Source organism: Siphateles boraxobius, unplaced genomic scaffold (assembly GCF_051911475.1).
Source record: "Siphateles boraxobius isolate OS27281-9 unplaced genomic scaffold, OSU_SipBor_1 87, whole genome shotgun sequence".
Taxonomy (NCBI): Eukaryota; Metazoa; Chordata; class Actinopteri; order Cypriniformes; family Leuciscidae; genus Siphateles; species Siphateles boraxobius.
In genome coordinates, this window is record NW_027509216.1 from 1,421,872 (window position 1) to 1,440,961 (window position 19,090).

The 19,090-nt window shown below is 36.6% G+C and overlaps 3 non-coding genes and 1 pseudogene across 4 annotated transcripts; 2 read left to right on the plus strand and 2 right to left on the minus strand.

Moving 5' to 3' along the window:
• Nucleotides 1-32: 32 nt before the first annotated feature.
• LOC143731492 (uncharacterized) lies at nucleotides 33-14,772 on the plus strand (annotated as a pseudogene). Its single transcript, XR_013200769.1, has 8 exons — nucleotides 33-72; nucleotides 7,094-7,218; nucleotides 10,904-11,287; nucleotides 11,387-11,603; nucleotides 11,791-12,018; nucleotides 12,126-12,273; nucleotides 13,698-13,807; nucleotides 14,384-14,772. The product of XR_013200769.1 is annotated as an uncharacterized LOC143731492 (transcript).
• Nucleotides 14,773-16,918: 2,146 nt separating this feature from the next.
• On the plus strand, nucleotides 16,919-16,990 carry trnae-cuc (transfer RNA glutamic acid (anticodon CUC)). Its single transcript has one exon. It is a non-coding gene; the product is annotated as a tRNA-Glu (tRNA).
• Nucleotides 16,991-17,105: 115 nt separating this feature from the next.
• Nucleotides 17,106-17,192, minus strand: trnay-gua (transfer RNA tyrosine (anticodon GUA)). The gene is given in 2 exon segments: nucleotides 17,106-17,141; nucleotides 17,156-17,192. It is a non-coding gene; the product is annotated as a tRNA-Tyr (tRNA).
• A 119-nt stretch (nucleotides 17,193-17,311) lies between these two features.
• trnae-uuc (transfer RNA glutamic acid (anticodon UUC)) lies at nucleotides 17,312-17,383 on the minus strand. The gene has a single exon. It is a non-coding gene; the product is annotated as a tRNA-Glu (tRNA).
• Between the last annotated feature and the right edge of the window lie 1,707 nt (nucleotides 17,384-19,090).

Sequence of the window (19,090 nt, forward strand, 5' to 3'; positions counted from 1 at the left end):
ACACTGGCACTTCCTCCCGCCAGTTTCTCACCATGGATGGACTCGATGATGTTGCGATTTCCACTCTTAAAGGTAAGTCATTTGTAAAAATGTGTTGCAAGTTTCCTTTATTGGTCATTCTGTGTATTTGAAATTGAATTGTTATCGAAAATACTTCCTACTGGAAACAATTTGTAACGGAATGAAATTAGCTGACGCCAAACTCTGACGCATTCAGCACGCTCTCGCCCCACATTCATTTTCTCACACAGAGAAAAATCGCGAAGAGGACACTGACACAGGCAGACAAGACAGAGCAGGTTACTTTTGATATGAAACGAATCATCAGCTCTCAGATTCTGTCAATTTTATTACGAAATTCAAACAATAAAAACTGTTTTGGCGCTTGTAAATGTGACGTGACAGACTGCTGTTGTAGTAACTTAGTGCCTCAGTTCAAGCGGGACGTGAACCGAATAATATATCTAGTTAATAGTAAATAAACACGAATGGACAATAGGTACGTTGAAAGATAAACAACTTACAGAAATGTGTATGCCTCATACATAATATCTATCAATCAGTGTTTTTTCAACCGTGGAAAGACGTCAATGAGAACAATATGTCACATAACGTTACATGTAACATAAGTTACCTCAGGAATGCCGTGTAATGACCGTAGCACGTTGGTTGGCTTGAAAAATTGGCTATAGAGAGGAATATTTTGCTAAATATATGCACTATATTACATATTCATTTATAACTTTGTTTACCTATATCGTTAAAATATTATAACATTGTTATTGTAATAAAAAAATACATTTTATTTATATATTATATTATATAGTTGTTATTTTTAATAACAAAATTTAATAACAGAAGATTAACATGTATCTACTGTGCCTAATATTTATCCAAATTAATCGATATTGAATAAAGATCGAAATCAAATCACAAGAATTGAATTGAAATCTTGAAATTTGTGTCAGCAATAAGAAAACAGTAGCTTACCAGTTATTTTACCATGTAGCAGTTGTCACTAAACTCTCAGTTGTCTAAAATTCTCTTTAGTTACCAAATGTTTTGACAATCACTTAATTATGATGCAAGTTTTTTTTTAATAAGCAGTTTATAAAAACGGATATTGGCTAAATGCTTTATTCTTGATTTATAAGCATATATTTAATGTGTTTAATAATTGTATTTTCATACTTTATTAATTTTTAATTTATAATTTCTAAATTACATTATTTATAAACCAGTTATTTACGAGTTGTCAGTGGTTCATAAGGTACATTTCATATTATTTAGACATATAGGCCTAGTAACAGTTACTCAGTGTGTTAATAAATGCTTTAATAAACAATTTAAATTTTTATTATTTAGACATTTGTGTTAAAGGTGGGGTATGTGATTTGGAAAACGACCGGCAGATTTTGAAAATACACAATTCAAATGGTCCTACCTTCTTTCCTCCAACGCTGGCCCTGACTCCACCTATTCGAAGAACATGGACGCGCAATCATGCACGAGCGAAAACTCAGATGCGTGAGAGATTGTAATGACGATTTACTACTAATCATGGAACTGGCTTTACTGACGAGATGCGCATGCGTCACGAGCCTTGAGTATGCGCACAAAGGGGGTCACGCGCGCTGGGGGGAGGGGGGTGTGGTGCGACCGTTTGATTGACGAACTTACTGTCCAATGATTCTAGGTGGTCTTGGAAATGATTGGCTGGAGTTTTTCGAGTCCTGCCCGTTCCACAGATGATTAAATTGCTTAATTTTCATTTCAGTGCTTCTAAATCAGTGGCTGTAAGTGGGTTAGGAATAGGATTTCAAGTTATTTTGAAAAAATGGACAAAAAAGAGAATCACATACCCCACCTTTAATGAAAGCTTTATTAACATAAGAGATTTAAAGGCTCAGTTATCTTCTAAACAGTAAAAGGAAACAAACACAACACGAGTGATACAGAACATAGACGTGTATTACTCTGTGTTGTGTTTGTTTCCTTTTCAATCTTGGTCCTTGGGACCCACTGCTCTGCACATTTTATATGTCTCCTTTATCTGACACACCCAGTTCAGTTCATAGAGCTCTTTCCTTATGAGCTGATGATCTGAGTTAGGTGTGTTAAATGAGGGAGAGTACAAACTGTGCAGAGCTGCGAGTCCCCAGGTCCAGGATTGAGAACCTAAACTTAGGAAGATAACTGAGAGCCTTTAAAACTATTTTGTAAAAGCTTTAGGAGGCTTAACTAGTCCTCACTTTAGATGAGCTCACAAAAATAGTTAACTGACCACTAGAGCCCGACCGATATGGATTTTTGGGGCCCGATACCGATATTAGGGAGTATAAAAAGCCCAATAACGATATATTGGCCGATATTATTTATGTGTATATTATATAGAGATGGGCGATATATCGTTTAGACGATAATATCCAAATTGTTGTCTGAACGATATGCAAAGTTGGGATATCGAATATTTCATAATTTGTACAATCCGACCCCCCGAACATGAAAAGATCTGAAGGAAGTTAAAGAGAAAACAAATAATGCACACTATAACCTTCTAAAATATTATATGTAGCGATTTTAATACTGTAGGGGTTTGTTTGACTGTATTTTATGGGGTTTTTTTTGTACAAAATCACGATCGTTCCAATTGCAGAAGAGTAAGCTGCTATATTTGCAATACAACTACGAAGTTCTTACCTTTGTGTTATGATGTTTCTTAGGTTGAAGCAACAATCCAAAAACGTAAAGAGTAAAGCCGATGTACGATTAATAAAATAGCTGCTAGAAAACGCAAAATATGCGTTGTTTGCGGAAAAATGCAGTCTGAAGTTAAAAAGTTTTTCTTAAATGTCTGTGGCGCCCTCAAGTGGCGAGCTTCGTGATTGCATCATTAGAAAATTGCGTTGTATAATGAGTCCAAAAGATGGAATACATTTTCCCAAGAGATCGGTTCGGTACGCATTACAAACCGAACCATTCCGGTGGTTGGACCATTTTTCCTGCCGACCAAAATCCGCGCTAGAGCGAACACCACAACGTTGCGCAACATCAAATGGCAAATGTAATGAAAGCGGAAAGAAACTCATTGTTTTGTGCTTCACGCACAGATTATCATTTCGGACGAATGTCAGTGCAGCGCGAGCCGATCGTGATTAAGCGACACCGTTACTACATAAGAGATCCAGTAAACAAAGCATTTGAATTCGCCACTGAAGTAATAACATCGCTGCGAGATCTAGTGAGAAGCGTAACAATTTCTCCGTTATTAACGGATCAAACAGCGCTGACGTTGGAGAACGAAACCAGGAGAAACATTGGAAACCAGGAGAAACATTGTTCCATGAATGAATAGGTTTTAAGTCCACAGATCATTCACCGTGGATTTAATGTAGTAACACTAACTTGTAACCATGGAAGTTTGGCAGGAATATTAAAATATTTTCAAGTACGTCACATATCTTTTTCCAGCACTTCAAAACTCAAATGTTATATGTTATTTTAATGTTATTTTTAATGTGATGACCAAAACATTACCCCCATTTATAAAACTAAAAGTTTCAAGATGTAGGAAAATTCACACTTATTTAAAAATAATTTTTCTTTTAATAAATAGGAAATTTCTATGGCATTTCTTTATTTTTGCTGTATCGAAAACGTACCGAACCGTGACACCACTGTATCGTATCGAACCGAACCGTGACACCACTGTATCGTATCGAACCGAACCGTGAATTTTGTGAACCATTACACCCCTATTAAAAATATAAAAGAACAATAAAGACTTTATTGAATAATATGTTATTATTTAAAAAATGTTGTTTTTATTTATCCCCCCGCAGAGCGGAGTATGCGAGATCCCCGCAGTGACAGAGCCTTAGGAGTCTTTAAATCAATAATGTCTAATATCTTTATGTACTAGTAATACTATACAATAATCGGTCAAATGCAGCAAGTCAAAAGACCAACTGGACCTTCTTTGCCAGTTTGCACACATTTCTTTGAAGGATTGCAAAAATATCGTCTGAATATCGATATCGAGATATTGAAAAAAAATATCGAGATATTAATTTTTGTCAATATCTCCCACCCCTAATATTATAATACAGTAGCATTATTATTTATGCGTATATTATATATACTTATATATAATTTACGCCGCATCCAGTGTGAACAACATCACTGATTATAATGGGTTCAACTGTCTTTTGTCACTTTTGTCTTGTTCAAGCATCAGCAGACAAGCGGTGTCTTAAAGGTAAGTTGCTAACTAGTTAGCAGTGTGGTGGTGGCTTGAGTCTGTTGAATGGTGATTTAACGCTACGTTGTCACCAGGTGAGACACTATAAAGTAAACAAACGATGTCCCTGGCTTTTACTCTTACAACGAGCTTATCATACTCGTTTGCTACATTAGCTAGCGAGCCATGTTTCATACCTTGTCAGTGGAGTGGAAGCTAATGTGTGCCCGCATCTTACACCGTGTCTTAAGAGACCTCATTAATGAAGTGTTGGCTGGTGTCACCACAGTGACCTGGGTCGCCAGTAGCAAACAATGGAGCGTGCTCTGCTGGACAAACTACGTAGTTACACAATTTACAAGCATTTTATCGCGTTATATGTTCTGAAAAAAGTTCATATCGGTGGCATATCTGCGTCATATACGCCGATATCTGCGACAGGCTCATATCGCCCGATAATATCGGCAGACCGATATATCGGTTGGGCTCTACTGACCACTACTAAATGCTTTATAACTACCTGAATTAACCATGAATTACATTAGGAATTCATGAGAATAAAGCATTTATTAACACATATGTCTAAATAATAATATGTATAAATGTACCTTTTTAATAGTTTATTAATCATTTACTTGCACATTCTAACTGATCTTATGAACCACTGACAACTCTTAAAAAACTGGTTTGTAAATAATGTATTAGTTTAGAAATTATAAATTGATCATTAATAAAGTATGAAAATACAATTATTAAACAATAGATATGCTTATAAATCAAGAATAAAGCATTTAGCCTATAGCTGTATTTATAAACTTCTTATTAATGTATATTAATGCTGTATAAATTATGAATTAGCCTAACTATTTACTAGGGCTGGGTAAAAAATATTGATTTCTCAATATTAATCGATTCTCTTTTTCACGAACCAATATCAATTCTTAAATCTCAAGAATCGATTAGTCATCCTGTTTTTATTTGATGAATGAATGGAACATTGTAACGTGCATCCAATAAATCGCAATAATCTTTGTGCTTTGTTACTATTGATATGAAATAAAGTCTCAAATTTCAAATTACGTCCATTTTATTACTAAATTCAAAAACATAAATACCGTTTTGGCGCTGTGGCGTGAGATCCCTCTGGCGCAGCTCAAGAAAAGCAGCAGCGCGGAGCGCATGATCTTCTCTTCCGCCTTAATAATACCAGTTACCGCGCGAAATAAACATGAATGAGCATTGTGAAAAGTGCATCTAAAAGTGAGTTAAAAGATAGAGAACAACTTATCGAAATCCTTATCATGTCACATGAAATCGCTCAATCAGTGTTTCAACCGTGGAAAGACGTCAGTTAAACAACTTGTAAACAATGTCATGTAACGGTCACATTTACCTCAGAAAAAAGAAGTCCTGAAACTTTCGACTAAAAATGACGTTAGAAAAAAAAACGTTAAATTAATTAGCTGCGCACTGTGCGCAGTACTTGTTGTCCGCCTAAATGGATTATAAATAAACATAAAAAACTAGTAGGCTATTTGCAGCATATTAAATCATTTTTGACCTAATTATTTTGCACTGAAATGAATGAGTCTGACACACGAGTCTGTCGGCTCTGACAGCGTTGCATCACGTGCACCTGCACAATATCATAGCCTATGATTTCCGAAAATAGTACTATGTTGTCAACTAGTGATATCACAAGAACTGTTGAGGAATATGCAACATAATTTAGACAATTCTTTTTGTCATATGTTATAATAATAAGTTATAACTGTCATTCAGTTCATCATTTCAGCCGCTCTGTGCATGTCCTCGCACAGAGCTCAGCTTCGCGGCTGAGAGACAAATAGACTATTAACTTAAAGCTTTTACTCTTAATAAACACAAAAGGCATGTCCACTTTAATAAAAACAAGAATATTTATTAAACAAACCAGATCAAGAGCAGAAACGAAATAAAGTGCATAACTGATATGCCAATTCCGATATGTTCATAATAGCCTACTCAAAACAGACAGGGCAACCTAACGCAGACAAGTTAGCTTACCGCTTTTAGATGATTTGTCGTCGAGCTGTGGAAGGCAAACTGTTGCTTGCAAACTTTGCATTCGATCTTTTTCCCGTTTTCCCAATTTTAACAAAATGCTGCCACACTGTCGATGTCTTTGTTGTTGACATGTTAGAAGAAGACTGACTATTAAACGCTCTCACAATTAAATAAATAATATTCAGCCTCAAACCTTCAATGGCCTACTTATCTGTCTCTCTTCTCCAGTGGGTTGGGCTAATCCAAAAAAAAGTGAAAACAAGGGGGTGTTCTGAAGACAGACTGTTACCTGTGAAAAAGGGGTACTCTGAAAACACCCCCATTAGCAGTTAGTGCTTTCCCCCTGATGAAATGAGCGCGGCAAAACTGATTAAATGAACGCGCAAAAAATCGACCAATCAGAATTTTAGTTGAACCAGAACGTATCGACCAATTAATCGACTAATCGACTGGGACATTACAGCCCTAATGAACATTTGTACTACAATGAACATTTGTACTAATATTAACCAATGTTGTTAAATGCTCTACAACTGTTTATTGCTTTTAAAAATAACCTTATTGTCAAGTGTTATGAAAATGTTATCATTATTGCCTGTTTTTATACACAAATAATTTCATAGATTTAATATTTCTGCCCTGTTAGGTCCATGTTACAAAACAGAAATTTCTCTATTTGGGTAAACTAAATAGCTATAATGATGTGGATATATTTTTTACAATATCTGAAAAGTTCTGCATACAAAGTATAAAGCTTAGAAACCTGAGCTATGCTAACTAACATATTTACATGTGTTCTAATCTAAGCTGCTAACATTGGGGAAGAGATTTTACCAACTCTCTCACGAGATGATATCCGAGATCTCTTTCCTGGTCCTGAGCACTTCCTGCGGCGCAAAGCCATTTGGCTTATGACTCATAAGGAAGAACAGGTAATTTTTATTTAAAATACTTGTGTTTTGGATATTTTTAACCTGTTAGTGGAAATAACATTTTCAGTACTTTAGCCACACCATATGTAAGTTGGTGTGGTTAAAGATTAACTCTTACACATATAAGTGAGATGTTACTTATATAACAAGACGTTATATAAGACGCCTCTCCAAGACGTTACACACCATATGACTAGTAAGTCAAAGTCCAAATCACAGTCTTTGCTGTCCCAACTTAATTGATATAAGTAGTGTAGAACATTATATAGAAACTGTGTCTATTCCTCGCTTAGTGAGGCCAAACAATAAATCTAGTGTAGGATCTAGCAAAAATCTTATTGTAATTAAACCAGAAAATCTAAATATCAGTGAACAAAAACAATTTCTAAAGCTAGGTCTTCTAAACATTAGATCGCTCACACCTAAGGCGGTTGTTGTAAATGAAATGGTCACAGATAATAGTTTCGATGTACTTTGCCTTACTGAAACCTGGCTTAAACCAAATGATTATTTCGGTCTAAATGAGTCTACTCCGCCAGGATACTGTTATAAGCATGAGCCCCGTCTGATCGGTCGTGGCGGCGGTGTTGCAACAATCTATAGAGATATTCTTAATGTTACTCAGAAAACAGGTCACAGGTTTAATTCGTTTGAAGTACTTGTGCTAAATGTTACGCTCTTAGATGCAAGAAAAAAATCCATATTATCTCTAGCCTTGGCTACCCTATATAGACCTCCAGGGCCCTATGCTGACTTCCTAAAAGAGTTTGCATACTTTCTCTCAGATCTATTGGTCAATGTCGATAAAGCAATAATTGTTGGAGACTTTAACATACACGTAGATAATACAAATGATGCGTTAGGGACTGCGTTTACAGATTTATTAAACTCCTTTGGGGTCACGCAAAACGTCAGTGGTCCCACTCATCGTCTAAATCATACACTAGATTTAATTATATCATATGGAACCAATCCAACTGATATAAATATTATACCGCAAAGTGATGATCTCACTGATCATTACATGGTAACTTGTATAATACGTACTGCTGAAATTTGTCATGTTGCGCCACGTTATAGACCAGGCAGAACAATCCTTCCAACCACTATAGATAGATTCTCAAATAGCTTACCTGATCTATCTCAGCTGCGCAGTGCACCCAAACAAACAGATGAACTAGAGGAAATGACTAGCAGTTTGAGCACCATGTTCTCTAGTACACTAGATATTGTTGCACCAATTAGATTAAAAAAGGTTAGAGAGAAAACTAAAGCACCATGGTACAACAGTGCTACGCATGCAATCAAGAGAGAAACTCGTAACTTAGAGCGTAAATGGAAACAAACTAATTTAGAGGTCTTTAGAATCGCGTGGAAAGACAGTATGTCACGTTATAAAAAGGCTCTAAAAGCAGCCAGGGCTGAGCATCTCCGCAAACTAATAGAAAATAACCAAAATAATCCAAGGTTTTTATTCAACACCGTGGCTAGACTAACAAATAAACAAACATCACCAGAGCAAAATATTCCATTACAATATAGTAGTAATGATTTTATGAATTACTTCAATGAGAAAATAGAAAGCATCCGAAACACAATTGTAAATATACAATCCTCTATGATGTCTTATGATTCAGCCTCAATTATGGCCCCTCTAGAACAACTACACCGTTTTACAACTATAGGACAGGAAGAGCTAAATAAACTTATCATTGCATCTAAACCAACAACATGTTTATTAGATCCAATACCCACTAAACTACTGAAAGAAGTGTTACCTGTAGTCGAAGAGCCTCTTCTTAATATTATTAACTCGTCTTTATTTTTAGGTCATGTTCCAAAAATATTCAAGCTGGCAGTAATAAAACCTCTCATTAAGAAACCGCAATTAGATCCAAATAACTTAGCAAATTACAGACCCATCTCAAATCTTCCATTTATGTCTAAAATACTAGAAAAAATTGTGTCCGCTCAATTGTGCTCTTTCTTACAAGAAAATGATATCTATGAAAAATTCCAGTCGGGATTCAGACCGCATCATAGCACAGAAACTGCGCTAGTTAAAATTACAAATGATTTACTTTTAGCTTCTGACCAAGGCTGTATCTCAATACTAGTTCTACTCGATCTTAGTGCTGCGTTCGATACTATCGATCATAAAATACTCTTGGATCGACTACAAAACTACACTGGTGTTCAGGGACAGGCATTAAGCTGGTTTAGATCGTACTTATCAGACCGTTACCATTTTGTCTGTTTAAATGGGGAAAAATCAAAGATAACGTCAGTAGACTATGGAGTGCCGCAAGGATCGGTGTTAGGCCCTCTGCTATTCTCAATATATATGCTGCCACTTGGTAATATTATAAGAAAACATGGAATTAATTTCCACTGTTATGCTGATGACACTCAATTATATATCTCATCACGACCAGATGAAAACACTAACTTATCTAAATTGACAGAGTGTCTAAATGATATAAAATGCTGGATGACGTGTAATTTCCTGCTATTAAATTCAGATAAAACGGAGGTATTACTTATTGGTCCAAAAAACTACCCACAAAATCCCTTACAATACAACTTTAATTTAGAAGGATGTCCTGTTACTTTATCCACTACAGTAAAAGACCTGGGTGTTATACTAGACCGCAACTTGACCTTCGAAAATCATATTTCATATATTACAAGAACAGCCTTTTTCCACCTTAGAAACATTGCTAAGCTACGCAACATGCTATCTGTTTCTGATGCAGAAAAGTTAGTTCATGCATTCATGACCTCGAGACTAGATTACTGTAATGCTTTATTAGCTGGCTGTCCTGCATCCTCAATCAACAAGCTACAGTTAGTGCAAAATGCAGCTGCTAGAGTTCTTACTAGATCAAGGAAATATGATCATATAACACCTATTTTATCATCTCTACACTGGTTACCTATCAAGTTCCGTATCAATTACAAAGTATTCCTACTGACCTATAAAGCCCTAAATGGTTTAGCTCCTGTGTATTTAACAGACCTTCTATCGCCATACAATCCATCGCGCTCTTTAAGATCACTAAATTCGAGGCTTCTGGTCATTCCTAGGATATCTAAGTCCACTAAAGGAGGGAGGGCGTTCTCGCATTTAGCTCCTAAACTCTGGAATAGCCTTCCTGATATTGTACGAGACTCAGACTCGCTGTCCCAGTTTAAAACTAGATTAAAGACGCATCTCTTTAACCAAGCATTCACTTAATGCTTAACCTTTGATACTACTGCTGAATCAGTTCGAATGCATTAACATTATGAACATCAGCTATGCTAATTATTTCCCATCTGCCTTTCTGCTGTTATCTCGGGACGCTAGTCCCGAGGTAAATAGCGTTCGTCAGCTCCAGTTTGTATCCAGCCTCTCACGGAGACTTCAGATGCCCCAACGCCTGTGAAGAGACGACTCGACGCCTGTGAAGAGACGACTCAAAGCCGGCGATATGTTATGCCATAAATTAATACTTGATTAACTAACTGTATTTTTCTATGTACATTTCCGAAATGCAATTTCTGTAAAGCTGCTTTGAGACAATGTGTATTGTGAAAAGCGCTATACAAATAAATTTGAATTGAATTGAATTGAATTGAATGTTCTGAAAATAAAATGACTTTGTCTGATCTGATTAATGTACAGTATACATTTGTATTTTAGGGGCACACGATTCCTGTTGAAGCCCAAGGTTCATCAGCAGATGATGAACATAATGAAAGTTCAAAACGAGATGACCCCAGTACTTCAAAGTTTTTGAAGTTACCCAGCCCAGAATACGTTCTCTTCACTGATAGTGAACTACAACACGTGAGACGCGCATACTTTGAGCAGCAGCGTCTTGGAAAAGAGGGTGAAGTCACCTTATCAAAGGAACTCTTCTGCCGGCTCATCCGAAATACCATGACAAATATGATCTCAATTGCAAGAGCCTCTTCAGATGACTACAAATACCCCACTAAACATGAAGTTCTTGCTATGGCAAAGCGGTTAGTGGAATACTACCCTATGATAAAAGATAAGTCAACTGGATCTAGTCACGAGTGGGTAAGTGACTTTATTTACTTGAATATTTATAGTTAAAGCATGTTTTTCTGCTTACATTGTTTCAAAACTGTTCATTGATGCTTTTGTTCTGTTGTACAGGACACTGTTGCCAAAAAGCTCATGAAGCGACTTTCAAATATCCGAAGTCCTGTGAAGGCCAAACACCCTCCTTCCAAGAGAGCCCGTCTGGACGAAGAACCTTCTGCTGCAGTGGCAAGTGACTATGATGCTGATTCCAGTGCATCAACACTTAATCTATCACCACCTTCAAAATCAACCACCCCACGGCAAGACAATGACAGCATCGATGAAGCATGTATGTACATCAAAATTTACTAAAAAACGTATAGAATTTTTGCAATAAATAATACCATAATATTTGGTAATATATGTAAGCCTAATTCTGCCTTATTTATTTTTATGTGGCATACATTCTTGAATTGTTGATTTTGTGCATATTGTTCAGTGATAAATTCTAATTATATTATATGGCTGAATTATAGCAGATGGTCCAGACAACAGCCTTGACAGCCAGAAAACACAGGCACGACATTACAGGACTCTACGAGAAATGTACAAAGCAAAGAAGCCAAACAAAGCTGCTGTAACTCATCTATTAGACCTGGAGTTCCAATCCAGAAGAAATTTTATTGACTCAAATGCTGTGAAGGAGCAAGAGAGACCCACACAAATTTTACAGGCATACCCCTTGCTTCAAAGAACTGGACCATGTGAGTACGCCGAAGCATAATTTAGACTGATGTAAAACATATCATCTACCTAATTGCAGACATACAGGTTGATGATTCTTATAACTTTCAATAATTATTTCTCTCAGACAATGGATGAACTGCGGAGAATCATTGAGCCAAACAATTGCCAATACATTTCTGAGGTGAAAGGCAGGTGGGAGACCTTCTACTCCAAGGTTCAGTTTTATGGTGTCATGAAGAAAGTCATGAAGCCTCCAAGGACATTAAATGGAGGTAAAGCTCTATTTTATTGATTGATTTTTTTTTATAGATAATACCCACACACCTAATTTCAGTAACACTTTATAATAAATACAGTAATAAAGTACTTGCAAATCATTTGCAAACTATTAGTTAGTTAACTGCTCATTGTATTTGTATTCTATGGTTTACATGTATTTGTAAACATTTTAAGGAACACTGAATATGAACGCATTTAATGTTTAATAAAGCTTAGTTTAAAGCACTTAATTAGTTACATTTTCCATTCTCAATCTAAAGAACTATTTACACCTAATGGGCGGCAGTGGCTCAGTGCTTCATGTAGGTTGTCTACAAACCGTTGGTTCAATCCCCGGTTCCACCTGACCAAGTGTGGAGGTGTCCATGAGCAAGACGCCTAACCCCCGCTGCTCCCGACGAGCTGGATGGTGCCTTGCATGGCTGACACCGCCGTCGGTGTATGAATGAGTGAATGTGAGACAATATGTAAAGCACTTAGGTGGCCATGGGTCTGTTGAAAGCGCTATATAAATGCATTCCATTTACCATTTCTTAATAACCAATTGAAAATTCCTTTACTACGAGCTAATTAAACAATAATAATTGTGTTAATTACAGTGACAATGAACTCACTTTTTGTTTAAAGCATATCAAAGGGACTATGTGTAGTTTTTTAGGTATTTTATTATCTAAAATCAATATTTTTATTCATAAATATGTCCTCAATGGTTTACAAATACCTCTGCCAATGATCTGACTTATCCTCGTAAACGAAGAATTTATTATCTTTGTATACATGTGACGGGTAGGTCCACGGAGGCTTCCATGTCGTTCCGCCATCTTGAAAAACTATAATAGTAGAGAGGGTCAAAAAGTACTAGGCCAACGCGTTTCCACAACACGTTTTCATTCAGAGCCAGTGTCACGTGACTGAAAGCAGCAGAAACGGAGGAGCAGAGCAGTGAGAGGCGCTTCACGGCCCCGGCAAGTTTAAAAGGTTGTATTGCACTGTTATTATTCATACTGTAACATTCATTTGTTCGTTGTGTCAAGTTGCAGTTTGTTTGAAATAACAAACCTGTTCACCCGAAGGAAAACTCGACGAAGTGCCATTAGAAGACATCCTGTCATAGCTTTTTGGTACATAACAGCTACCGTAGATGAAACACGCATTTGAAAAAGCGAGGCGCTGGAGAGCACAATTCGTTTGAATGCAAAATACAATTTCACCACTAGATGGGAGAAATTCCTACACAATGTCCCTTTAATATATTAACAATGTAGATACTACAATATATGAACTATGAATTTACTGTAAACTAATAGTTTACTAATGATTTGCAAGTACTTTATTACTGTTTACTTATTATAAAGTGTTAAATGTCTTAGTGCATATCAACATAGATCTCCTCTCTTGTGTTTTTTTTTTTTACTAGTTGAACATGCCTTTGCTGTTTTTACCGCCCTGCCACTGCTCTTCCCATCTGGCTCTGCAGTACCCAAGAAAGTGTTCCCAATCAGTGAGGCTCTTTTCCATGTTCTTACGGTGAGTTTTACTTCAGTAATACTAATTTATTAGCAGGGCGGCTCCATTGACAGCTATTTAATTAACACTTTGAAGGCCCAGAAAGGCAGGAAAGACATTGTTAAAATAGTCCAAGTGACTACAGTGGTTCAACCTTAATGTTATGAAGCGCTGAGTATTTTTTTGTGCGCCAAAAATACAAAATAATGACTTTATTCAACAATTAATTCTCTTTTGTATCGGTCTCTGACGCGCAATCACGAGACATTAAACATTACTTGACCAAACAGACGCAAATGGTCTGCCACAACACATCAAAGTTTTCTGTTTTCAGTTAAAACGGTGTTGTGTAAGCGGAAGTGAATCAATCAAAACTAACTTTAGCTGGACAAAAACTTTATTCTAGAGCTGCTGTAAAGCCAAAACAATCTCTGTTACTGTAATGTCCTATTATAACTGTTGCTTTTATAAAAGTTGCTTTGAAACAATCTATACTGTTAAAAGCGCTATATAAATGAAGGTGACTTGACTACTTTTTTTTTCCTTTTTTGCTGTGTTTGTAGTCTAAATTCTGTATTTATATATTTGGTTTTCTAGCCCTCAGAGGACACTGATACCTTCGTCCACCGGCGTGTGCTTTCTAGTCCTGTTTTGCTGGTTGGTGAGGAGAACTGCATGGTGGTTGTAGGTACAACTCCAGTTTTAACCTTTGAGAAAGATCTGCTCCACGAGGGGCTTCTCTACCTCCTGGCATATTACTATGCATTCCACCTGACCTATCCCAAGTGTATTGCCACACTCTTGTCTGTGTTGCAAACACAAGTTCTGCTAGATGTGCTCCATGAGCAGGATGCTACCCCCTCTTATAAAAAGGCCATTCATGAATGGAAAATGTTTGTTGAATAAATACTTCTAAAAACCTGTATGGCTGAGGCAGTGATGGAGTATTTGTTTGTTTTTAATTTTTTGATTTGTTCCCCATTATATTTGCACTTGATCTGTGCTACTATGAGATTTCCCTGCTTTTTAATTAGTGTTTCTTGAATCAATTGTATTAATGCAATACATCAATTCAGTAATTGCTGTTTAAAGCTGTTTGAGGTTATACAATGTATGCAGCTTACAGACTGAGGCATAGCTTTTTTATGCAGAACATTTGTTGTTGATGTGCCATGTTATGACACTGACACTTCCTAGGAATCAGTTCATCCTGCTTTATATGCTCCATTTGTTAAAGAGGATGTTCTTTAATAAATGTTCAGCAAAACTGAATATGTTGTTTGATTATTTATTTAAATGTATGTTTGTACAATATTTCTTTATTGGGTTGTTTCAAGAATTTTCTAATATTTTCAGGTCACGTGTTTTAAAGAAAATCTAAATAGCTGAATTTAAGTTTACATTTTCTATTTTTAATGAAATCTTCTCGAAAAATGACTTAATATTCAGTGCTTAAAAAAAGTGAAAACTGCATAGTTTTAAGCATGTCTGTCTAGTATTAAGACCAACAGTATATTAGTGATTAGATTTAAGATAAAATATTCTAGTTTTAATGCAATTTTCACTAAATTTTTTTATTATTTAATTCTTATAATAAGTATAAACTGCAGAGTTTTAAGCATTTGTCTAGTTTTAAGACCAAAAGGGTTTTTTTAGTGACTAGATTTAAGATTAAATGTTACATTCAAATGGTACATTCAGAGCATGGTAAATCATCTTTCTCCTACTATGCTCCATGGCTGTGGAATGAATTTCAAGCTACTGTCCCTCCTGAAACAATTCCTCCTTTGAATGTATTAAAAAATTTACTGCCTATTGTTGGACTGTCAATTTTTAATATTTCTCAACCAATCCAATAATAATAATAACAAAAACTATGGGTTAATAAAACGGCTAAGGGCTGACAGCATAGTAAAAGAGGCAGAGCGAGACCATATGGGATCTTCCTTCTGCCTGGAGCAGACCCTTTTACTTTTAGTGTGTGACCGTCCCCTTTAAAGAACATGGGAATGATCCGAAGGGATTGTTTACTGAATTCAATTTCATCAGGCTCAACAGAGGGAGCTCTCATTTGCCTCATGAGGGGTTCAGTTTCCTCCCATTCTTGCGATGGTATAATAGACACTACAAACTGGTCGTAAAGCAATGTCCTTGTGACAGTACTCATGCAATGCATTTTAAAAGACGCATAGTATTGTATGGTAACCGTTATCCTACTGAAAAAGCAGCCTATTGTTGGACTGTCAATTTTTAATATTTCTCAACCAATCCAATAATAATAATAACAAAAACTATGGGTTAATAAAACGGCTAAGGGCTGACAGCATAGTAAAAGAGTCAGAGCGAGCCAGCCAGGAGTCGAACCTAGAATCTTCTGATCCGTAGTCAGACGCGTTATCCATTGCACCAATGGCCCACTGATCAGGTGTCCATGAGCTTACACGGCACCTGTTGGTTTTCGACTGGGCAGAGGCCTGTGATGACATCTACTTTTTCTCATGCTATTAACAGACCTGGAGCCAACATCAGGAAGGGGTCAGATGAGGGGCCTGCTACAAACACCTTCAAGATGGAGGCCTCACATGTTGGGGATCTCAATTCTCAATTCAAATCTTAAACGCCAATTTAAAAATTTTAATGTACAGGCTTTTTTGCATGATGTATATAATAGTGATTTACAGTTGGTTTCAATTATACCTGATGTGGTTGATGCTTGGGATTATTTCAAATCTATCCTTCTAGAAATTTGTGATAAACATGCTCCTTTACGTAGATTTCGGGTGAGAGGTAGAAATAATATTTGGAAATTATATCCTATATAATAGGATATTACTACAGAGCCTGTGACAGTTTCTCAGTGGAAGAACTGGGATCCAGGGCCACAGACGTCTGCAAAAAACTGCTTTAAAAACTCTCGAGATGCAGGCCTCACATGTTGGCGATCTTATTGTTTTTGTTTTCATGGCAAGTTGTGGTGTTGTTAGGATATTCCTACAGAGTCTGTGACAGTTTGTCAGTTTGCCAGGGTCGGTGACGTCTCCTCTCCTGGAGTAAAATACAAGTATTAGTGGTCTTGCTGCAAAATCTGGTAATGGCGACAGCCAGGCTTGAGGGCAAGTCGTCAGCAGACTTTCCCTGGTGGTCTAGTGGTTAGGATTCGGCGCTCTCACCGCCGCGGCCCGGGTTCGATTCCCGGTCAGGGAATGAGTTTTTGCCCACCACCGGCGGCCGTGATTGTAAAATGGCGAACTACGAACTCAAGCGCTGACGCCCTCGTCGAGAAGCAGGGCCAAGGAAAAGTTTATGTGTGAAAAAGAACTCCTTCGAGCCGGAGTTGAACCAGCGACCTAAGGATTGCCAACTTGCCACCTACAGTCCTCCGCTCTTCCAGCTGAGCTATCGAAGGCACACTGATTGGGGACAGAACCTCAACATATCAGGTTGCTGAATCTCCGCCACCGGCTAAAACTGCTACAGACATACATGCTGGTTGTTTCGATTAAGTGATGCAAAGACAACCCGATCTTCCCATACCGGGAGTCGAACCCTGGCCGCCTGGGTGAAAACCAGGAATCCTGACCGCTAGACCATATGGGATCTTCCTTCTGCTTGGAGCAGACCCTTTTACTTTTAGTGTGTGACCGTCCCCTTTAAGAACATGGGAATGATCCGAAGGGATTGTTTACTGAATTCAATTTCATCAGGCTCAACAGAGGGAGCTCTCATTTGCCTCATGAGGGGCTCAGTTTCCTCCCATTCTTGCGATGGTATAATAGACACTACAAACTGGTCGTAAAGCAATGTCCTTGTGACAGTACTCATGCAATGCATTTTAAAAGACGCATAGTATTGTATGGTAACCGTTAACCTACTGACAAAGCAGCCTATTGTTGGACTGTCAATTTTTAATATTTCTCAACCAATCCAATAATAATTAAAGCTGCGAGCAGCATTTAGCGGTGTTCAAGCAGTTAAGGCCTTTAAGGCCTTTAAGCACAAAAGCATCAAAAAACATTAAGTTTTATTTAGCATACATTTAACCAGTGACATCATAGATGCAATAGACCATGTTTTAGCATGATTTACCATGATATACCACAATTTAGTGTGATTTTTCATGATTTACCATGAATCTAGCATGATTTACCATGGTTTATCATGATATACCAAGTTCTAGTATGATTCACCATGATTTACCACAATTGAACACATTCTAGTATGATTTAATATGATTCTAGCATGATTTACCATAGTTTACCATGATTTACCTTGATTTATCCTGTTATAGGATGATTTACCATGATATACCACATTCTAGAATGATTTACCAGGATTCATTACATTGCTAGCTTGATTTACTATGATACATCATGTAATAGTATTATTTACTATGATTTACCATTTTTCTATCGTGATTTACCATGATTTACCACATTGCTAGCATTGATGTGAAGTATCAATAAAAATGAAGTGATAAACTCTGACTAATTATATACAGGCAGTAGACGAAGTTTGTTTTTAATTTCTGCTGAGCAACAGATGCACTCTAAGGGATGTTTATTCAAATGGCACTTGTTGTTTTATGGTATTTGTTTAAAAAAAAAAATGTATATATATCTTTTTTTTGGTTGAACGTGCCAACATGTTAAACAGCCTTAAGGGCCGAGATTTTATTTTATGGTATTTTAATTTATTTATGTTTGGCGGAATTTTCTAGATCTGAAAGTGCAGACCGTTCAATTTTGGTGTCATATTTTTTCGATGGTGCATTTTGTTGTCTATATTGTCTTTATAATATTTTGTTTTTATTTTAATTATTTTATTTACCAGATGTGTCTATGCAAATATTGTTTTGTCATGTTGTATTTATCAGGTGTGGTGTAAATAAAGTGTGTTATAGTCATTTAAGACTCAAGTGTATTTATTAATCTGGAAATGTTTGGTGGCGTGATACCGCTATTTTATCAAAAAAACGTATTTAGTTTCCTACTCGAATAAGTGTATAATCAGTATTTACTGAAAGTTATCAATCTTTTATTGTTATGCTACTTGGGCTTTTGTTGAGCTTTGAGTTCAGCTGGGAATTTTGATACAGTTGTCATTGTGTACTTACAGCAGTGCATTATGTCTGTAGGCCAATTCATTTATTCAGTGGAGTTTGATTTTGGTTGAACATGCGCAGTTGTGTTACGTCAAATGTAACTGAATTACTCATTCAAATTAATGAATACATTTGTAACATTATATGACTCTTAAATTGACTGGTTTGAAACCGAATAAATCTTTTGTTGTATGTTATCAAAT